Below are 22,697 nucleotides of genomic sequence, written 5' to 3' on the forward strand. Positions count from 1 at the left end.
AACGTCCGTAATTTCTCACGCGGAACGATGATTAATTTCAAACGGTTGTCGTTGCTTTGTTATTTATAGTCAAAGAAATACACGGACGTGCCAGACGAAAGAGCCAGAAGACAGTAGCTTTGGAATTTCATAGCTTGAAAATATTACCTGAGGTAGCTCTATTCTTTCTCTTCAATATTTCTTTCTTCATAACTAACGGAGTCGTTTTCCAAGCTGGGAAGGCCGACTCCCATATATGTAGTTAACATTTCGCATCTCTGTGCTCGTATCTACGGTACTTCCTGCTGATTTCGTGCGACGCGAGAGTCATACATTTTTGCCCTACGGTAATATATTTGCCCCAGACTTCGTTAGACGTTCGTTCAAATCAGATCGCTCGTCCGGGAAAGAAACGCAGCTTCGCGCGTTCGGTTTGCCCGCGGGAAAAAAAAGGCGCTCTCGTGAGTGCCGAAAAAAGGTCTTCGATGCGCGACGGACTGCGGTTTTGGTAGAAGCCGAGTACAAACCGCCGAGTCGGACGTGCCGAGGCTGTGACCGCGTTTCACGTTGAGCTAAGTGGCACGCGCCTGCCTGCCCGCTTGCTACTTGCTCGCTCGCTCGCTCGCTGCTCGCTCGCTTCCCTCTCGCTCTCTTCCTCCACACCTTCTCCAGACGGCTGTTCATCCACACGTCATACACGCGTCTCGCGTTCTCCACCCTGCCCGGTATCACGCGCCACCACCATCAAACCGAATCGACCTCCGCGTCTCCCGTTCCGTCTTTCTTTGTTCCGTCGTCCTTCCCTTCTTCTCACCTCGTCTCGTCCAGCGCACCGGTATAATCTTCTTCGTCACTTTCTCCCTTCACATAAGTCCCGGAAATTCTAACCCGTAACCCTCGCCTACCGCAATTGCTAAATCTGAGTCGCTTAATGCGCGACAGGCGCGAAATTTTTATTTGTAGTTAATGATAATGTTTTTTTTAACTTTTATTTTTATTTTTTTTTTTTAATTAATCGGTATCTCTAAAATTTTGAATTAAACTTAGGTATACATATAAATAGTTGACGATTGTGTCACTTTTGTCACAAACGTATTGATGCAATGATTCTAACGATATTCAAACAATTGTATTTATTCTTAAAAGTATTTTTTTTTTTTTCTTTTCTTTAAGTGAAGGTTTGACAATTTTCTCGAGATATTTTTCAATTCATTTTCATAAGAAGTGCAAATGCAGTGAAGAAATAAGGCGCGGGAAGAGTCACTTCTGCCTCGACGAGCGCGGAGAGATTGGCTGTTTGAGGCAGAGCTTCCCGATATTCGAGGAGGCGTGCATTCTGATACGGGTTCCTACTTCGATATGTCAAGGACTGACGATTAACGTCGGCGTCGTCGGTAACTGTCTCTTTAGAAACCCGCTGTGTGTGAACAAACGCCGATACGATATCTCATTTCTAGCGAGAGGTGCTCAACGGTGAGCTTTTCGATGGCGGTTACTTCCAGCACGTCGTATCGAGAGCGTCCGTTTTTTTGTCGGTTCCCCCTGCCTAAAGATAAGCGACTTCCTGTCCTGTAACCTCGTTACATCATTACGCCGCGCGAAACATCGTTTCGTTAAAGAAAAGCGGTCACAGCTCCGTGATTTTTCAAATACTTTTGCAAAACGGGGTTCGCAAGTTAGATTGATTTGAATTTTCGAGATGCCCCATTGTTCGTTCACATTACAACTCTGAATACGACCTCGATAATTCTGCTTAGCTAACAATAAAATTTTGAGATCGGTCGGAGGTGGTCTCTCGAGATATCGCTTGGCGATATCGCTACATCGTATATTATATATTTGCACCTACGGCCAGCCTCCTCCGATCTGCATATCAGCGTTTTCGAGGCTGCGACGCGACCTATTGGCACAATCTATCTCCTCCGCGATGTGAAACGGCGTTAGATCGGATTCGGACGAGCGCGCTTAGAAAGTCAATGTGCCAACGGGTGTAATCCTATATCGCCGACATGGTTTGGGTTAATCGCCATTGCCGTTTCAGCGCAAGTAGGCGACCGTAACTAACCAGCCGAGCGAGCGAACTAGGCGAAATTAGAATGTTTGCTCGATTCAACGTCGGCTTCCAATATACGTATACGAGTGCGCGAAACACGATCGCCGCCACAATTCCGAGATGCGGGAAATCCGGGGGAGGTCGTGAGAGCCACAGGAAGGTGAACCTTCGCTGATTTATTCGCGTTTCAAGTTCTCGACACCAAGTTTGAATTAGCGGATTCATCCGCGAGTGATAACGATTATTGATATGGAAAGAGGTCAATTTTATCTAACAATAAAACAGATTGAACCGCGGATAATTAGTCGCTATTAATCGAGCCTTTAACGTGTGGAAATACGCTTCGTTTCTTTTTTTTTTTTTTCTCTTTTCTTTTCTTTTCTTTTTTTTTTCTTACCTCGCGATGGACAAGACTTACAAACGGTTTCACTTTTGGGTCACCTTCGCGTAAGTACACTCGGATTTCACCACTTCGTCCGACAGCTTTGGGTCCTTTCGCTCTTTCGAAACTTTTGATATTTCTCGGTCGCCATGTGTGTTACACGTCGCGAAGGATTAGCCGTCGTTGTCGTCACCGTCGTCTTTTGGCATGGTGCTGATCTTAGGTGATTTATTTGAGTTTAAATAACACGTAGAGGTCACATCCGTTCTTTGTGTGAAGAGCGATAATTCGGGAGGGAGAGGAAAGGGCCGAGACCGATGGCGAAACGAATTCATTCAAACGATATGCCTGCCTCGGCCGACGAGCGTGGAGACGTGAATTTATTTTTCAGCCTGGCCCTGGAGCGTACATTTACAAATATACAGCCGAAAGTTCTATACGCCAGCCGCTTTCCCAGAGATATCTCGCTTAACCTCGGTGCTTCATTACGAAACTAGTTGTTAACGTAATAGTAACCGAGCATCGCCGGCTGAAGTCGAAGTTGAAGTCGAGGGGCCATTAATAAGCGTTACAACAACTATAATCTTCTGGTAGAGGACCGTGATAACTTCGTTTTAAACACTTACATCTCATTTACATAACGTACAAATACTCGACGGAAATATTAGGAAAACTCTCTGTCTCGTTTGGCCGTGCTATTAATAGCCTCGGGTTCTAACCTTGTCGTGAAATAATCAATCGTCAGATATATTTTTGCGAGACCTGAAAACGCTCGGGAATAATCGTCGTTGCCCTTTACGTTCCTGGGAAGCCGTAGATCCCCTGCGCCCGCGCGAGCGATTAACCGCGAGATGGTGGCCGACGCGCGTGTGCAACACAAAAGGCTCGTTGTGACGAGACGGGACTTGGTCTCGGTCCACTTATCGCGGCTCCAAGTCGCAAGTACGTTCTACTTGCAATTCGGAGCGCGCGTAAAAGTACCTGCCACCCTACGCGAACGAAAACCGGTACTTTCAATCTGCAATTATCATCGCGAGTAATTCGCGATAAATTGTCCGCCCGGCGAGAAACCGGGCGCCCGACGGATTCTCCCCGCGAGCGCGCGGAATGACGTCGCGATCTGAAATTAAACGTAATCCATCTTGGATAATTCAACGTAAGATTACGGTTCGAGAGACGGATATTAATGGGGACATTTATTGAATATAATCAATCTTAGGCAGAGTCGCGCGACAAAAGACGAGGGCCTTCTTTCGCTGCGAGGAAGATTTTCGCTTCTAATAATTTTCTCACACGGGAATAATTACGCACGTGCACGAGTGGCCTATTTAATTCAATGAAGCGAGCCATTGACGGACCTATTCAACCACGCGACAACGGCGAGGTCACGTCAACACAACAGAGACCGTGGCCGCACACAAACGCATGACCGAGGAGCAAAGTGTCCTCCCACGCGAGGTGGACATATTGGAAACCGCAAGCTGGAGTCAGCAGCGACTGATGTCTGGCCGACTTCTATGTTAAATCGACCGAGTGTCCGCCGCAGTCATAAATCCTAGTAATAGGAGTTCCCGAGTCGACGTGACTTTGCCTTTCCTGCATAAAAAATTGGTTGGCTGTTAATTATTGCCGCTTTTTCGCGACGTTGATTGGTTTTCTCGCTTAGCTCGCTTCGTGCTAGGCGAGAGTAAAGCTATCAATGTTCCTGCGTGCGATTTTTTAAGAAATATCGCTAAGTCTAATTAATTGCATAATTAATTCCGCTTCTTACGTCGCACGCGCGTTTGGCTTATTCTAATAATGTTATAATTTTCCGGCGGGAGAGACAAGGCGTATGTTTTCGATCTAGGCTAACCGCGCCGGTTATGTCATAAGTGGGAACGTAACCTCGTCGGTTGTCCCCGTGAAGCGCCCTGGTACCATCATCGTCATCTCGGGTGTCATATCGCGCGGGCACGCGAACTCGCGCGCCCAAGTGTTGACGCGCGTGCGTGCACCAACATCAACGTCGAGGCACAGAATCCGCTAAACCGATTCACGAAACACGCCCATCGCTCGTCTGCGTAGGCATACAGGATAGCACACGGGAAAAAGACGCTCGAACGACGGTTTTTGCTCGGGTGGAACTTCGTACGGCGAACATCTTTATCGAGGTTGATAAAAATACCTTTAAAAAGTCAATTTCACGTTATCTCAAAATAAACGCCGCGCGAAGGGACAAAGCGAAACTTAACATTTTTAACCGAACAAAAAAAAAAAATTAATTAATTCGAAGTGTCGGGGAAACTTTTGATTCAATAGCGAATTCTCGCGCTTTTTATCGAGCGCTCTGTATATATCATCGAGGCGAGTTCGCGAGATCTCTTCAAGACCTCGTCGTGCAACCTACCTACCTACATAAACACGATGCTCCGCTTTGCTTTCCGTTCTCCTTACGATCACCGTATCGCACCTTCACGAAGAGGATGTGGTGGAAGAGAAAGAGGAAGAGACTCGTAAAAAAAAAAAAAAAATACTTTATAACGCAACACAATTTCACTACAATGCGCTACCGTATTCTAGGCCTAGCAACGTGGTCGTAGGTCAAGGTTGACATATCGAATCGCTCAAACTCTCATTTATTTAACGGTGCTATCGCGGTCGGATCTTTTTTCCGAAGCAGAGCGCGAAATGGAATGAAAGCCACGAGCAAGAAATAAGTATAAATTTCTTTCACTTTAATTCTTCAAGATATTTTATATGAACAAGTAGATATTTAAAATTGTGACATAGTATATTTAACAACCAAAGAAATATTAATATTAATATTTAATTAATTAAACTCGCCGTTAAATAGTCGAGTTTTTGGTACGTAAAATTTATTTATTATTTCTTTCTCGTCGAGTCACTCGAGTCTTTTCTCGGAGCATAAATATTTCCCACAAAAAGAGGTACATATGGTCCAGATTTTTTTACATTTGGTACGGAAGATTTTACGGAGGCCACGTATACTCGCGCACCGAGAATCCAACGGCCACGATCGTACCGCTCGCGAGAGAAACGGTACGCTCCAGAAGATCTCGCGTTACTTTCGCGTGTTTATGCAGGTCTCGAGTGGATGCTTTTAAGAGCGAAGCCTAAGTATCCGCGAAGCGAACGTGTCAACCGTATGCGGTGCGCGTCATAAACAAATTATCCGCCTAGCGCTCATCACCGCCGGGCGATCTCGTGATTTATGAATCAATATTTTACATTGATGCGGCAGGTATACCCTATGCGTGTCCAGTTAACGGCATAATGGAACGTCATCATTAATCGCCGGCGACGACGACAATATTGACCCTGCTAGTCGCGCGCATAATCATAATTATTGTGATTAATGCGATTTTACGTCCCATTCGCGCCTCCGGATTTTCTCCCCACGATTAATGAACTGGCTCGACAGTCTATTTCTTTCTCTCCTACCGCCCACGTCTTCCTTCTTCCTTCCCCCCTCGTCGGCGTTTCCTCGTCCCTTCTCTTGCCGCTGCACCGCCCTTCTTACAGAGAGGAGAATGCAACCACGCGGAAACCACGCGCCTTTCGTTATGCGCGCGTTCGATCGGTCGGGGCCGTGCATGTGTGGGCGCAATTTCAATGCGCCCGTATATACCGCGCACACAATGCGCTCGTAACGAAGTCGTTGCGCCGCTCGTTATCTCCGAAACTTTTCTGCCGGCGCGAAAAAGAGCTTTAAAAACGTCCGCCGTTTACACGCCGTTGATCATACGCGGCTCTTAACTGTGCCGTGCTTATTGCTACACTTTGCTTTCGCGCGACGTATGTTTTTTGACTAAACGTAATTATGTAACGCACGAGTGATTTATCTAATGTGAGGTCTAATAATTTATTGAGAAAGAGAGAGAGAGAGAAAGAAAAAGAGAGAGTAAATATTTCCACAATTTTAATGCCATAAATAATTTTTTTATCTGACGGTTGAACTTTATTCACGCGCCAGTATATTTTTTTTATGTCCGTTTATTTTTTATATCTGATGATTTCCTAACGGCAATCATTCTAGACATCTAAACGAGTGAAGAGGAAACAAAGGAAATTATCGAAAGAGCCTGACAGTCAAAGTTCAGCCCTCGAACGCGCCGTCTCGCGTCGTGTCTCAACGCGTCGTTAATTATTATCTTTGATTTTTCCTATACGACAAAGGCTGCGAGCTTAAAATGTATTTTAATTTAGATTTATTAATCTTTTCTACAAACTCGTAAGCGATTTCGGTAAAACCAGGCAGGCATTTGCGCTTATCACTTTTTAATACCTCAGCCGTGTCACGCCCTTTCTTTAAAATGCTCGATTTTAATTTCACCCTTCTTCTTCCACCGCGTTATAAGTCGGCACTCACAATCAGTGCCCCGGCTTTACCCAACGTTTTCCTAATCGTTCGCATAGCTGGATCGCCCCGTTTACGATCTACGGAGCCCGTCGATTGCGCACGCTGGGCGCGCTTGGTCCTCGAGCGGCGGATAATATTGCGGCATGGCACACGGGGAGTGAAAGCGACACGGTGAACCCGCTTACGAGGTTACCCATGTACTTTTACTCCGAACCGAGCCGTATTACAGTGGCTACTTTACCCGGCAGTCCCTGGCATAGTTATCACCAGAAATATCGCGTTGGAAAGCCTGCGCGCGCAAAAGCGGCCTGCCCGCTCTGCGCGCTACCCACTCGCTCACTCTCGAGAACTTCTCTCCTCCGTGAAACTTCTAAATCGCACGTTTTTCCCCCCTTTGCGCGTGAAATCGGACTCTTGAGAACAGTTCGACGTAGAAAACTCATTCCGGCGAACGGCTTTTCTGACCTTAATAAAAAAACATTTGGAAAGTACCTGATACCTAACTCCCTCGGGTCGTCTTTGCCGACTAAGAGAAGAAAGGAAAAAAAAAAAAAAAAGTAAAGAAAAAAGATAAGAAAATGTTGGAGTTGTATTTTTCTTTGCTTGTAACGTTTATCGATCTAAACGTTCAAAGTCTACTCGTTTAAAATCTTACTTCTAGCATTTACGGTACGTCGATATATTACTCTTCCGTCGTTTGTAAATGTTTGTATTTTTTTTTATTTTTTTTTTATTCCCCGGCATTTTCTTTATAAATGTCTTCGATCGTTTTGAAGAACGTGGACGGATTAATTTTAACAATGGAAGAACCGCGGACGAGACTTCTCGACGAGGATTAATGTGAAACGCAACGCTAAATGGATTAGTACGAAAATTAGATTAAATTTTGAGGCTGAAGTTGTAGCGGGATTTAAATTTTTTAACTCGCGCTGTCCCTTCGCGCATGGGGTTCACATGGCTGGCTCCGAAATCGATTTTCATTATCGTTCCATCGACGCTTGGGAAGCGGAGGAGCTTTCTCTCTTGGACAAAGCCGGACGCCATATGCCGCTCTGGACAATGAAACGAGTGGAAGTGAGAATCATCGAAGGGCGCACGTAGGGCTCTTCGGTTTCTCTGCCCCTCGGAGAAGCGTCGCGATTCTTTCGACTGTCCGGCGGTAGGAAAACCCTCTGGATTTTAGCCCTCGCTGTCGTTCCATCCCGCCGACATACGAGGGCGAATACGTCCCCGTCTTTCGTCTTTCCCCCCGTTGAGAATTTTTATATGCATCCCTTTGAACCGTCTGGTTTTAAGCGCGCGGTAAATAACCAAAGCTTTTTACTTCAATAACATGAAGAATGCCTTGTTCCAAAATCACAGAGTTATTTTCTCTCCTTTTCTCGCTCTCTCTCTCTCTCTCTCTTTTTTTTCTCTCTGACTTCAACCCTCGTTGGAGGATTAATCCCGCTACGAAGACCACAAACGAGCGCAATGCAATCGACAAGAATTAATGCGCGTTCTCGTCGTTCGATATCGCGAGCTCCCCGGGAAGAAGTTTCCGGGGTAATCGCCTTCGCTCCGTTCCACTTTCGTGGAAAAGCCGCGAAACGAGTTATCGCGGTGCGGTATTCGGGGGAGTTGGTCGATTTTGAAATCGTACTCTCGCAGCTGCCACTCCTTTTCAATCACCGGCATCCGCATTTGCCTCGCAGACCCCGAGCCGGGGTCCATACGCCCGGGCATTTTGTGGTAAAGACGGGGATGGGTGGAAGCGAGCTCCCTTGTCCTTGTCCTCCTCACCATCATCATCATCATCATTATTATTCGCCACTGTATACCACCCGCGGAGTCGGTGGAGACCCTAAATGCGGCCTAAGCGAATCGGGGATAAATACGATGTCGGATCCCGAACTCCCGCCGCTTTTAATAGATGGTTCTTTCCAAAATGTTGAAGGAAGCACGGCGATGTTCGTTAATTCTCAGATTACCACACGTGGGATATAGCACAGCGTGAAATAAAAAATATGTTTTTGTACATGGGGCGAAAATAACGAGTTTGCAAATGTTAACGTTTCACGAAATAACTTACAAACAGGATATTATATTTTTTTTTTTTTTTTTTTTACATTAATTCTTTTTACACACTTGAATCATTTGGTTAACAATTGAAAGTGACTGCGGAATTAGTTGAATGCCAATCGGCTCGGTATAAAAATATTTTCACTTGCGTTAGGTATACGAACTTTCCACCCTTTCGACGTAATTGCCTGACGTGAGGAATCTTTCGTCGCGGCGCCACGCGGGTTATTTGCCCGCAAATGACGGATCAGGTAGTTTAATACTGATTTAATCGACACCGACGCGACTCCTGTAATCGAGAGACGATTTATAGCAAACCAGTTTGACTACTCTTACTCGGCCTTACGCGCTCCTTTCTTTGGCCACCGATGTTGCGCCGATGTTAACGACGCGCATTTTCGGTGTAACGACGGATACGATCGATGTAACGTTCCAAATTTGCTCGGCTGAACGGCTTGTCTCGCGCGAACGTGGCCGGATCAATGTAACTGACATTTTGTGACGTAACACCAATCGGGTGCCGTTAGTTTCTTCCAGATTAAACCCGTCAAAAAGTTTCGAAAAGCGGAACCGTAGGAAGTGTAATCGGAAATATGAAAATAAAATTAATTAACAAGTGTAAAATAAACGGAACGTACCGGGATAAGATTGACAAGAGTGAGGATTATAAAAATGATACGACTGGTTGAAAAAAAATGTAAAAGACGAATGTTATAAATAGCTTTTTATTTTCAATATTTTTTTTTTTTTTTTACAGTTTCGAATTTTTGTAACACGTGTTCTTATAAACTTAATTAATTAAGATATGTATACATTTAGCAAATGAACACCGAACGAAGACAGAAGACGCGAACATTCGTTAGCGATGTGTGTTGTTGATATGCTATTTTGTAGTGATTTACTATTTTTTATGAATGTTCGCGTTTGCTGTTCGTTCGCTACGTGCACGCACACTTTTAGACGTCCTCGTCTCGTATTCTTTGTGTTACGAATCTAACGTCAAGAGTTCCCTAATCGATATCAATCTAATCGATCATTGATAGCACCTGGCCGACCTAGTGGTACAGTTAGACGAGTGGGAGTGGGTATTAAACATCACGGCTGCGAGAGAGGATCGAGGTTAACGATAAGTTCTCTCTCCCGTCGCGGACGGATGAACTTCCTCCTAAGGGAAGAGAGAATCGACGTGGCGCCGAGAGTGGATTATCGATTCGAATGACACCTAGAGAAAATGTGCCCGCGGTGGTACCTTACGTGATTTATGAACTCAAATTCCATCCGCAAAGGGAAAGGGACGAATACGAAATGGACCGATTTCACGCCACGCTGGCCGTAGTTGGGAAATTTTCTCGGCCAAGTTCTATTAAAGAAAGTGGATCCGAGAAGAAGTCATTCTAATAATTGCTCTGAATGATTAATTATTTGTTGCCGGGACTAAATATAGTTTCTAAGTTTTTTTTTCTTTTTTTTCTTTTCTTTTTTTTCTTTTTTTTTTTTCCTTTTATTTATTCGATGAATGTAATGTAGCGCGGCTCCAGCGGGGATTACTCAGTCCTCTCTTAATCGCATTAGGGCGATACGTTCCCTGGGGGGCCGAGCAAAGGCTGGCGCGAATTGTTTCCACAAAATTGCGACATGACACCGTTTCGCCGTCGCTAATTTACCAGAGGAATTATGCTAGCCGCCGCGCTTTAGCTTCCACGCCTCTCGCCGCGCTTCTCTCGGTATACCGACCCACTTTTCTCGTTATCGTAGCAAAACTATCGTCAGCGAATCGCCGATACAAGTTGGCCCGCTAACGTCTGTCAAAAGGTCGTCGAAGGCATCGCACTTTTCCTTTGTCGTCGCGACAGAACGTTGCGTTACATATGGAATCGCACGTACTGGTGCTCTCGACAGTCGTGCATACGGTGCGTCCCTTGAATGCCACACATGCTTCGATGCTATTTACTTTCGAGCAAGCTTTAATGTAATTTGCGTCCTATATTTACAAAAATTTTTCTCATCCTTATTTTATATAAAAGAAAATTAAGTTGCGCAGACGTAAAAAAATTTTTCATTCACGAAAGAAAGAGAAAGATTGGGTTTTAACAAAAGTAAAACGTTCCAATGTATTCCATCGAGTTTATACCGATTGCACTACAAAGATACCGAATAAGATAAATCGGGGATCGAATTGAATTCATTCATCGCATTCGATGGGCGAGCATGCGGCGGAAAAATCGGATCCCTCGGCTCAGGTAAACTCGAGCAACAAAGGGGTGGCGGGCGTGAAAAAAGCCATATATCGTGCACGTCGTTGAAAGAGCTCGACGAAGGAGGATCTCCTCCTCGTGTGTGTATAATGGAGGCTCGAAAAACGAGGCGAAGCGAGGTGAAGAGAGCTGACCTACTGTGGCAAGTGGCTCAGGGCCGTCGCTGTCCAAATCGACCCCCAGATCGCCCCCCCTTCCCCATTCTCGGGCATTCTCTCTTCATCCGGTACCACGGCGGTAGTATTCAGGTCTGTCCATCTCTTTCTTTTTCTCTTCCTCTCACGGACGCGATGCCCTCGCAGGCCGCTCCGTCCTCCTCCTTCGTTTTCTTCGTTGACCTCCTCGCTACTTTTCCCTTTACCCTTTTCTATAGCGCTGCGATCAGGATTCTCTAACGTTCGCCGATCAGCTAAATGGACCGTAACGTCGAAGCTGAACGATAATGCCCGCGGTCTGTCGTGACGTCGCCCTCGCGCGATAATGGCATACCGATTTTAGAGCGATTAGAGGCGAGCGGTTTGTGCGAGCGCGAGGGTGAAAGCTTCGATAATTGGGAATGGTGTAGACCCGTGCCACAGAAAGATCGAGTTAATACACGGCGGCTTCCTACTCGAGAGTGCTTTCTAATCGATTCCACAACTACCGTCCTAATAGAGCCATCGCTCGAGATACGGTATTTGAAATTAGCGGCGCGTGTTATTTGCTCGCTTTAAGTCCTGCTTCCGTCTAATCACTCCGATTGTATGCACTATCGAGCCGAGGATTGCGCAGAAGAAATAACAACGCCTCTATTTAGAATGTGAGAAAATTATATTCCAGCTCGTGTCACGGCGTGCGCTTTCGATAAATAAATCGCAGTCCCATTCTCTTCCTCGAATGAGAGATTACGATTTAATTGATACGTACGTATATATTTTTTTTTAATAAATTACAAGCCACGAAAGTTTCGATAGAATTAACTTTTACTTATTGAACCGTCGTCTCGGGATCTGCGATACGCGGAACTAATGCGGTACGTTTGATCTAATAGGGTATACGGCTGCACGTATCGTTTATTAACCGCGGTTTGATATCCCCGACGGGATTCGTGACCGGGACCCGCACCTTTTTGCGCTCGGTCGACGTAAACGCCCACCCGAGGAGGAAAGTGAATCACAGCGGCGGTCGCCGAGTGAAAATCATCTAGTGAAAATGTGAAGGCCGGGTAGAGTGGCGATTTGAAAGTTCTGCCGTAGCTTCCAGCTACAAGTCGATTTTCACTCCGCCGCCGTCGTCGTGGATATACCCTCGTGAAACGCTCGGCAAAAGGTCGACCATCGCGGATTATTGTACGAGCCCAGGCTATCGCTTTTACATACATGCACGTGCAAGCGCAGCTAATGCGCCGGCGAATGCTGCGAATCACTCCGGCGAAGTGATGCACGCCGATCTTGCACTGATGTTTAGCTCAAAACGTATACATTGAAGTGTACATCATGTATGCATGCCTTCCGTTTATTACGTCTTTTCGTCGATATTTAAAAAGTATTTTTATCTATGTTACGTATTACATTCGAAAATCAACAACTGCGTATTTTTCAGATCTACGTGCTTTATCTGTAATTTTTTTTATTTCTGCCTAGTTTTTTATCTCGTCAGTTTTTTTTTTTTATTATTATTATTATTATATATAACTCCCTTTGATATGTATTAGATAATTAATCGAGACATCTTTGGCTTTTGATTTCAGGTGTTTCCTGTGCACTTCTTGAGCGACATCGCAAGGTGAAGCGAACTATGCCAACAAGTGAGTAAACACATATGCAGATTATTTTACCTTTACTTTATTGCTTTTATACGATATGACGACATCTCATTTCTTCCTTTTCGTTCTCGTCGTCTCACAAAGTCGAAGAGAAACCGGCGCGATCTTGAGCATTGATATTCAACAGACTGTCTCAATCGCATCCTTTAATTAGCATATGCTTTAATCTTCAAATTAGACTATAAAATCAAATAAAACTATTAAACGAAAACAACATTTCATTTACAATACAATAAATAACGTAATAGATACGCTTATCAATAATTAACAAATTGGTATTAATATTCAAAAAGTCACCAAGTATTACAAAATTGCGACGGCAGATAAATATTAAACTCAATTAAGTCGAAAGTGTTTTTCAGAATTAAAAATTAAAAATCCAATTCTTATCTCAAATTTAATTTACACTTTGACGCAATTCTTTATTTTTCTTTTTTTTTTTTTTCTTTTTCGTAACGCCAAGTCTCGTCGCAAGTGAAACATCTCTTGTCGGCTTATCACTGACGCCTCTTCCGCATGCTTTATCGTAATTCCGCGTGCGAATCCGTCGCATTACTTCTTTATCGGGACATTCATTCTTGCGCGATGAGCTGCGAGTGTTTTATAGGCGCGAGCGAGATGGAGCGACGACGAGAACAAAGAGGAAAAAGTGGCAATTTGTACTGTTGTACGTAGACAACGATATTTCGCAGCTATTGCGAATACATTCAAACGTGACATCATTCGTCCTCGCGATTACATAAAGATATCGGCATCGTTAGCCGCCAACATCGATAATCTTTACTCGATTCCTTATTACTGCGCGCGCGCGTTTAACGCGCACGTTTAGCGCTAATGTGTAATCGCGTCGTGACGACATTTAAGAACTAATGGCTGCGCAAGCGACCGCTGTTGAGACAACCGGGTTAAGGAAAAAAAAAAAAAGAAATAAAAAAGAAAAAAAAGATCCGTAAGCTTTGTGTCTCGGAAGCGCCGAGAACCGGAATGCCGCCGAGGCCACGGTAATTTTTCAATTACATTGGGTCCGCTTTATTTCACAATTTAATTTAATTCGTGTATCTTGTAACGTCTTGGGGTCTCTTATAATTTTATACATTGCGCACGCCGTATTTGTGCAAGTTGATACTTATTTCGTTCTTTACAGTCATTTCGAGCGGACTTTAATAAAATTTGGTCTTAAGCTCGATACACGGGGGGAACGTCCCAATTACGTATTGTTTGAACAATATTTTCATAACACGTAACGTAACGCGATAATACACTACTTCCGAAAATTAATTATAATGGAAAATTTTAGTATGTCAACGTCATAATATTGACCTCAAAAATTAAAAGAGAACCCAGTGACCTGCATACTATATATAGAAAAGATAAGATCAACTGAGCAGTAAAAATTTGCATTATATGAATTGTGAAAATCGCTTTTTTTTTCTTTCTTCTTTTTTCACAAACCCCGGATACGAGTTTCGACGTATCGTTAATCGTTGATTGTCTACACTTTCCTCGGATTAGGCAAAAACGTTCAACTTTTTTTCGTTATTAATTCATTTACGGAACAGCACTGTAATTAAAATATTAACACTGCAATAGACAGCAATAAGTATTGTAGGAAATTTATTTATTACAACAGCGAATTAATTAAATAATTTTTCCACCCGATATCTTTGAAGCTGACAAGTATATTTAGCTGAAAGAAAATTTTACGAGGCTCGTGTAACATCTCGGGGTATTCCAGATCGAGCATTGGCATAGTCGCGCTTACGCGTTCGTTCGATCGCGTCAGCATCGTTCTCGTCGCCGAGGAGGCTAACTGTTTGATTAGATTAACGTGTGCAAATAATGGCGACGGTGATTCGACCTCGGTTCCATGCGGATCGTTAGGCTCTGTCGAAAGCCTGCGGAAAGTACGACGGAAAAGAAAGCCGCGACCGCTTCCGGGGTCGGTGGAGCGGCACAATGGGCGAGGGCGAAGCACGTAACCGCGCTATAGCAACCATCGAAATGGTTATTTTCGACGATGAGGCCGTCTAGGACGTGGTAAAACGAGCACTCGAGGACATCCTATGTGTATTTGTGCATGCATGTTTGCGTGTACATACGTATGCGTGTATTTGACGACGTATATTCCTCTTTGCCTCTCACGTTGCCGGTCCCATCCATTCTACACCCGGCCGAGCCTACACGTAGACGTAACTTCAACACGACCTCCGGCGTTTCCTGCTTGTCGTTCAGCGATCGATAATAGTTGGTCAGTGATCGATCGCCAAACGAGACGAATTAGTATCGCCGGCACGAGTTAAAACCGAAGAAAAGCGATCCCCTCGTCTCAAAGGACTTCTCGCATCCGCGCAAAATGTTTCTAAATTAGACATTCATCCGTCTCGAAATTCAAATACAAATACTCGCCTCTCGCGCCGGAAGCGCGTCCGGTCGAATATCGTAATCGAATTGAATTTACACAAATAAGTTATGTGGACAGCCTCGGGTCGGGTCGGAAATAGAATCTAATGAGTTAGGCGAATATGCAAAGTGGATTTAACAGCCTCTGAACCTCTTCGCTTTCGACCTTCTATCCCCCTTCGGTCTCGACTTTCGAAACGCTCGCTCCGATACCTCGAGGTATATCTTTTATTCTCGTTCGCCGTGGGCCGATCCAGAGAGGCAGTTTTCATTAGGCCCCCCCGACCGTATCACGGGACGGCTATTTTGCCGAGCGACGTTATTCGATATTAGTTTATTCCGAGCGGCTGTGATCGATAGCGCCTCGTCGTCATGCGGTGAGAAGCGCGTGCAAAGAGCACACGTTGTTCTACATCGCTTTTAGATTGCGGAATGACCTTAACCCCAGTATTGGTAATCGATGCAATTGATCGGGGTCTCTCCACCACCCCGCGGAGGCATCCACCGGCCATCCCCAGGGCTGCCGAAGGCCACGGTCGACTAATCCAAACCTGGTTGATTCTCGTGAAATATGCATCGGGAATCCTCGCCGAATTCCTACCCAGGCGCCCTTTTTAGCGATCCATCATTTTTTAAATTGCCCGGACTATAATAAAAAGCCGCCCGCCGTGTCCCTCGCTCTTAAACGGGAAATAAACTCTCCGCGTCCACGATGTGTTTATTAATAATTTATATTATCTGGTCGTAATTATATTCCCCGGCGTCGTTCCACAACGATAAATGCAGTCAATGTAAGACCGGCCGACGTAGGTGGTCGTGTTTTATTAAGTAGCAAATAGAAGGAAAAGGAAAACACATCCTTAGTCTCGTTTTCTCGTAAGCGAGGCAATTTAGACTCGCGGTCGATTCATATCGATGTTAACTTTCGCGAAAATTAACTGTCGCTCTGATAAATAACACTTGCTTCACGTTCGACAAATCTCGGTAATTAAACTATACCGGTCTTCGTGAATTGAACCGCGAACCAGTTCGATGCGATCTTGGGATCATCGCGGCTACAGTCAGCCTTCGCCTCCGTACGTTTTACGGTCGAACGAATCCGAACTCGCGCGCAAGAGTAATTAAGTTAACGAGCCGACCCGGGAGCACCGTTAATTAATTTGTCATACCGGGCTCTTCGGTAAATTCTGAATAAGACTATTAAGCGCGTTTCCGTTCATCTCGTGCACGGTGCGCGAATAATGGACACGTTTAATCCTTGTTTTTTTTTCTTTCGCTCTCTGTCTTTCTTTCTTACAAATGCTCGCATAATATGCACTTTACAATATCCCGCTACGTTTCCTACTTATGATTTAAAAAAAAAGAAAAAGGTAAAAAAGTTAAGATCGTCTTCGCAAATTACGAAGCGAGATAGAATTATGCTTCGCAAAGTATATGAAATTGCTGAAACAATCTAGAGGAATTTGCTGGTATCTAGTACGGATTTCCTATTCGATAAATAAATATTGTAACTAGTTGATGTAAAAATGATAAAAAAAAAAAGGAAAAAAATGGTTACATCGATCGGTGTCGCGCGCGATAGGGTCTCTCTTTCTCTCTTAAAGCGGAGATCGCCTAACGCGCGCGCGACGCCTTGGCCCACAAGAGAGGTGCCGACCTCATTTTTATTACAATTCAAACGCGCCCTCCCACCTGTCCTCCCAGAAGAAATGTCAGCGATTGTCGGCGGAATCGGGCACACGGAGAAATCTCTTTCGTCGATATGAATAATATCGGCTACGCGGACTCGTCGGGAAGTGGGATTTCTTGGCACGCGACACGCCCGTATTGTGTTCCGCGATCAACATTAAAGTTTAATTTCACGGATTCAACGAGGCGTGCTGTCGGGGCGAGAGTGGAAGAGAAGGCGCGCGGATCCGAGATGTGCTTTCAGACCATCTCGGCCCGCGCGGGTTTCCGCGCGATCGCGTATCCGCGCGAGCATTTATTTTTCGCCCGTATCGCCGGTGAGAGTGCCGCGGAGACGCGTGTCAGCCGCACAATGAAGAAAGTGGAAAACAACGGCTGTCGTTTAAGCCACTTTTGTATTAAGGGAAAGTCGGGACTAGAACGTGTGCAGTAAACGCGGATGCTCTCTCGCGAGAAGGGAACGAGGTTCGCCTCGTCGAGGCAGCGAAATCGAGCCCGAGAACCGAGCTTGATATCCGCGGATCAGCGGAATTCGAGCGGGGTCGGATTCATCCAGCTCCCCGGTCCAGCTTCGATCCGCGTAAGTTTCTCGGAACGATCGTCACCGGCGCCGTCGTTAGAAGTCGCATTTCGCGCGATATATTCGTCGCCGCGTATAGAGCGTGTCGTTCTAACGGTCTTCCGCCTTGACCGAGTTGAGCGAGGTCCGTGTCAGATCCCAGCGTCTTGACTTTGACTCCGTTTTATCGTAAAAGTCATTTCCACGATCAATTACCCGACCGTGAAGCCGACCGGCGTGCCCGCGGCAGCCCGGCGCGATTCGTCCTCACCGTCTTCCATCGCCGATGCATTTAGTCGCGCTCGCTTCGATCGTTTATTTATCGACTCCCCCGTGTTTCCGCGAGATCCTCAGAAAAGATTCTCCCGTCCACTTCTCACCTACGGCTCGCTCGCTGTCTCTCTTGGAGCGAGGCCAGTTCCCGCCGCGTGCTCCTTGAATCGTTAACACTTTAACCTTTTCGCGAATCGCGGGTTTCCGAAAATAAATCGACGCTAAATGTCCCTCTGTTAATAATGCCAGCCTTCGATATTGATTTATATGAGTTACTTCGCTTTTTAGAGATACGAATGCCACGAGGCTCGCGTGGTTCACGAATGCCATTTTTATCTCGTTGCCCCGCTGTTGTCGCGGAGTAACAAGTAACAATCCGCCGTTTTGTAGGATTCACGAGAAATTTACGAGAGTTTGGGAAATGTATACTGTAGTATATATCTCGTGGTTAGCTGCCGGGCGACTTTCCGACGTTGTGTCGAGTTTTAGCGGCGAGAAGACGTCATCCTCAGGGTTCTCTCGTGGAAAAGTCCTGACGAGGAAGCCGTTGGGCTTCGCTCGAGGTCGTCCGCGAGCTGCACGTTTCGCGATTTGTTTTCTTTAGTAAAAATTACGGCGTATACCCGAGAGGTGCAGATGTCTTCGGAGTGGCGCGTGTTCGAATCGAGCGATAGAAAAATAAAGAATAAAGGAGTAGCCGGCGAAGAGGAAAATTCGACAGCTTCGCGGAAAAGCACGGAAGGTTCTAAATACTGGCAAACTTTGGCGTTTCGCGATCTCGTCGACCGCGTTTGGATCTCTCTTTTTAGCCGCTTCGCTTGGCATTTAATCGACGGCCATGAGGAACATATGCATTTACAAGCGTCTATTTACATACGCGGTCCGACAGGCCGCACAAAAGCATTAATAATTTATCTCCTCGTGAGAGACCAGTCTATGATAAAGTGATAAATTTAAAGACATGTCGTACATAAGCGTTTTGACATTGTCAGGTGGAATAACGTCTGATAATAATTTTGTAACGAGTAACTAATTTGTTTAGTGGGAAATAAAATAATCGTTTAACCCAAAGCGAACGCGTGAGCGCAAATAGAATAAAACAGCCTGACATTTTTATGAATAGAAAATCGTTACTCGCGAGCACATCTTGCCTAGTTTATGACACGCGGAAGATATCTCGGGGCGAGATAAGCCATATAAATCGGAAACATGAATACGTAGCGTAGTTGTGGAACATCTAGATATTCGCGTTAATGTTAAACGCAGCCGTACAATGCGTTCCAACTCATATCTAGCGCCGCTATAACATACGGTCTCTGCGATTCGCGTTATAATGCCGCGAGAGTAAAAGAAAGAGAGAGAGAGAGACGAGAGCACGTCTTAATTTGTCTTTTAATCTCTCCTGTTCACGTGCATATTTCACGCCGGCCGCATTAATCAGACATCGTTCGGCGTGTCGACATTCGACATGAGAACGTTGCTCCAGGCTCCCCCGGCGCGCCGAGAAATCGCATCGGACTCGCCGGAGCATAGAATGGTATGGAGCACGGGTAATAGTGGTGGTAGTGGAAGTGTACGCTCGCTCTCATTAGCCATGGTGAGTGCTCGACATGGTGCGGTACCACCACCGTCGCCGTCGCCGTCGCCGCCACCGCCGCGTGGCATAGGTGGTAGCTTCGTTCTATCGACCGAGCGAGCGGCTCGGCTCTCTCGTCCCGTGACCTGACCTCGTCTGAACCCTCCGCCGCCGCTGCTGCTGCTGCTGGCTGCGCCGCTCTCTCTATCTTTCTCTCTCCAACCTCATCTCTCTTGCTCTCTCTCTCTTTCTCCGCCTCGTTCGTTCCAACGCAATCACCTCTCGCGGCATTACGAGCAGCCGCTCTTCTCTTTTCTCCCTCGTTCCTCCCTCCCCTGAAAACCATCGCCATCGTCGTCGTCGTCGTCGTTGTTCCCCTCCGCACCCCCGCCCTTCTCGAGGCCTGCTCTCCGCCATAGTATCTCGCCTCCACCCTCCGCGGAGAGCGCGATAGAGCGCTCTCGCGCTCTCCTCCCGGTGGCTTTCTATACGATATTAGCGTGCCCGAACTGGAACAACGCCCCGAAACTTGCAAATCGCGTAATCCGCCTCGCTCCCGCGCTTATCTCTCGCTCCTTTCTACAATTTTTATTTCGGCTCGCAGGCGTTATCTATCTTTATCTTTCTGTCGCTTATCGTTTTTAACTCATTTCTATTTCTTATGTCGCTATTTTTAATTGTTATTTATTCATATACCCATTTTGTTTTTTTTTAAATAACCCTTTAGTAATACGATTTCTCCCGTATCAATTGCCGCGCTCCATATATTTTTTTTTTTTTAATAGCTCGACACAGCTGCGTTTATTGTCGGTTTGCAAAAAATTCGCTGAATCGCTGCGTGCGTTGCGACGGAGAGTAACACTCCCTGACGTAATCGTGCAAATTAATTCGACTCGCCCAACAGACCATCGCGAGAAAGTTACTCTTTTCCGTTCAAATGTCTCTCGTGCAGCACGCGGAGAAAATTGTAAAGGATTATCGATGATTCTTCGTTGCTCATATAGTTGTCTATTAATTGAGAACATTCCCTGAGAGACGCGCGACGTTTCCCCGCGCGTGCACGTGCTCGCCCGTCCTTTTATTCGATCTTACTTCTTTAATTGTCTCAAACAGAAATTTAATTCGGCTCTTATACGACTTTATATCGTGCATCTCTCGAGGTATCGTGTTCCTCGAAGTATGTATCTGTAACAAGAATTATGCGACGGTGCGTAGCTCAAATTGCACCTCGGTTTTATTCGCTCGCGAACACGACGATCGCGCTCGAAGTAATCGCGGGATGAAAATCGCTTCTGCCTCTATTTCGCTCTCTCGTATTTAAGCGTTAAATGAACGCTACGGCCCTTAGTCACTGGATTATCCACGTGCGATTGCGGCCGACTTACATTCACGCGGTTCTCCACACATTCAGAGAAGTTTCGCGCGCTCAATAAGGCTGCCGGCAATAAGGCAGTCGTAACTATACCTGTATTACATAGCACGTTTTCAATTTTACTTATCCACGACAGAAATTGCTCCGAACTTTGCGGACGGAGATGCACGTAAACGGCCGCCGTCCAATTACATCCCCGGGAATATCCCTCACTCGGCGAAGTACGAATTTACGATTTAAAGCGGTTGAAACTTGGTTCTCAAAATGCGCGGTCCGCTCGAGGAGGCCTTATTAATTTCAAGTTTTCTTTACGAAAGATACGAAAAAAAAAAAAAATCGCGCGAGGGCGAGATCTGAGAGGGTCGCGTAGGCGGGGGAGTTTCAGAGAAAAGGAGAAAAAAAAATATATACGGGAGAAAACCTGTAATATATCGGAAACCCGCGCATTAACACAGGGGCGGCGGAAGGTCTTTAGTAATAATAACGGCAAACAACGGAAAAAAGCATAGTGCACGCGAATAAAAGAAATGGAAATAGTGGCGAGCCATTAGAGGGTATACAATACGCGGCTCGCCTATGCGCCGTGGGGCGGAGGGACTCAGGGTCATTTTTCAAGGGGGTCAAGGGAAGTCTGCGCCCCGAGGTCACGTTTATTAATACCGACTTCTTCGATTCAAATTCGAAAACGTACAATTTCCTGGTGCAATTTTCTCTTCTTTCTCTTTCTTTCTCTGTCTCTTTTTCTCTCTCGTTGCACGAGCCTTCTCAACTCGTTAAGCCAATTTGAAAGATTACTGAAATCGCATATACGTACGCGACAATTTTCATGGCAACTATAAATAAAAGATTATTCTTTTATGCGGGATAAATGTGTAACATTTATTTATATTCTTTCTTTATATTATTTTACATATGTATATAGGACGTTTTATGTCCCGTAATTATTTGTCTCTTCTCTCGTTTCAGGTTTTTATTCAAATAAATTGTAACAAAATGCTGACGTTATTTTCTTCCGTAACGTTTCTCGAGAGACCAAAGACTTTCAGTTTCCTAGGTAAGGGAATAATTAGAAATTGTGTCTTTTAAATTGCCTTCGCCGTTTGACGTCATTTTTATCGCAATTTTTCGCTTCGGAAGTCTCGAATTTGGAGTAAGAGAAAAGGAAGGAGAGACCAAAGTAAAAAAAAAAAAAAAAGCTGCCGGCTTCCGCGGACGGTATTTTCTCTCGGATTGGCATAACTCTTTCGCTGTGCACACACCGGATGTCCCCTTTGCGGTGCGGTAAACCGTCGAACGCGTTTTGCCCGAAATGTATTCCGGTTTTCTCTCCCGGGTATCACATCGTTCTCACAATGTCACGACCGTCGTGCGTGATTCCGGCACGACGTCACGGTCCCATTGACGCCGACCCCTCCGAGAAGAAGGCACCTTAAACGGGCTCGTAAAACATTTTCGTGACCCCTTTTTTCGCGTAACTGGACGAACAGACGAACGGGCGTGCGCTCTCTCGGTTTCCGGTGCCGTTGAAAGCCGTCGATGCCTATCGCTTGGCATGTAAACGCGATTAAATGTACTTTGGCAAGCGTAAATCATTCCCGCGTTTCGAGAGAGAGAGAGAGAGAGCGTCTCATTTCCGTTTCCCTACAATTTTAAATCATTATTTTTGATTGAGAAAAAAAAGGGGAGGGAGGGAGATCGTAGATTGATTTTTTGCATCGACAAGCAAAGCGGCTGATCCCTCGAATGAGAAATGTCTCTTCTATCTAAAGAGGATTACCACACGCTAAGCGCATAGTGAGAGGAAATCTTCCCTTCCTCTCTGTCTTTCATCCCTATTTTTGGAACGTATAAGCCCACGTTTCTGATGAACCGTTTATTTCTTTCTACCCTAATCTTCGGGGTGCGTGCCTTTGTCGAAAGTGGAGCGCAGG

At 45.5% G+C, this 22,697-nt stretch overlaps 1 protein-coding gene across 3 annotated transcripts in view; it reads left to right on the forward strand.

The window, feature by feature from the left end:
* The window catches only part of LOC139108114 (putative GPI-anchor transamidase), a 43,083-nt gene extending 20,418 nt beyond the window's left edge, over nucleotides 1–22,665 (forward strand). For 2 of the 3 annotated variants that reach the window (XM_070666163.1, XM_070666162.1), the window contains exon 8: nucleotides 12,823–21,707. The gene's annotated coding sequence lies outside the window, so the exon portion shown is untranslated. Of the gene's footprint in view, nucleotides 1–12,822; nucleotides 21,708–21,732 lie in introns of those variants that run through there. The other variant, XM_070666164.1, reaches the window with a different exon arrangement.
* Nucleotides 22,666–22,697: the final 32 nt, after the last annotated feature.

This window comes from Cardiocondyla obscurior, linkage group LG14 (assembly GCF_019399895.1).
Source record: "Cardiocondyla obscurior isolate alpha-2009 linkage group LG14, Cobs3.1, whole genome shotgun sequence".
Lineage (NCBI taxonomy): Eukaryota > Metazoa > Arthropoda > Insecta > Hymenoptera > Formicidae > Cardiocondyla > Cardiocondyla obscurior.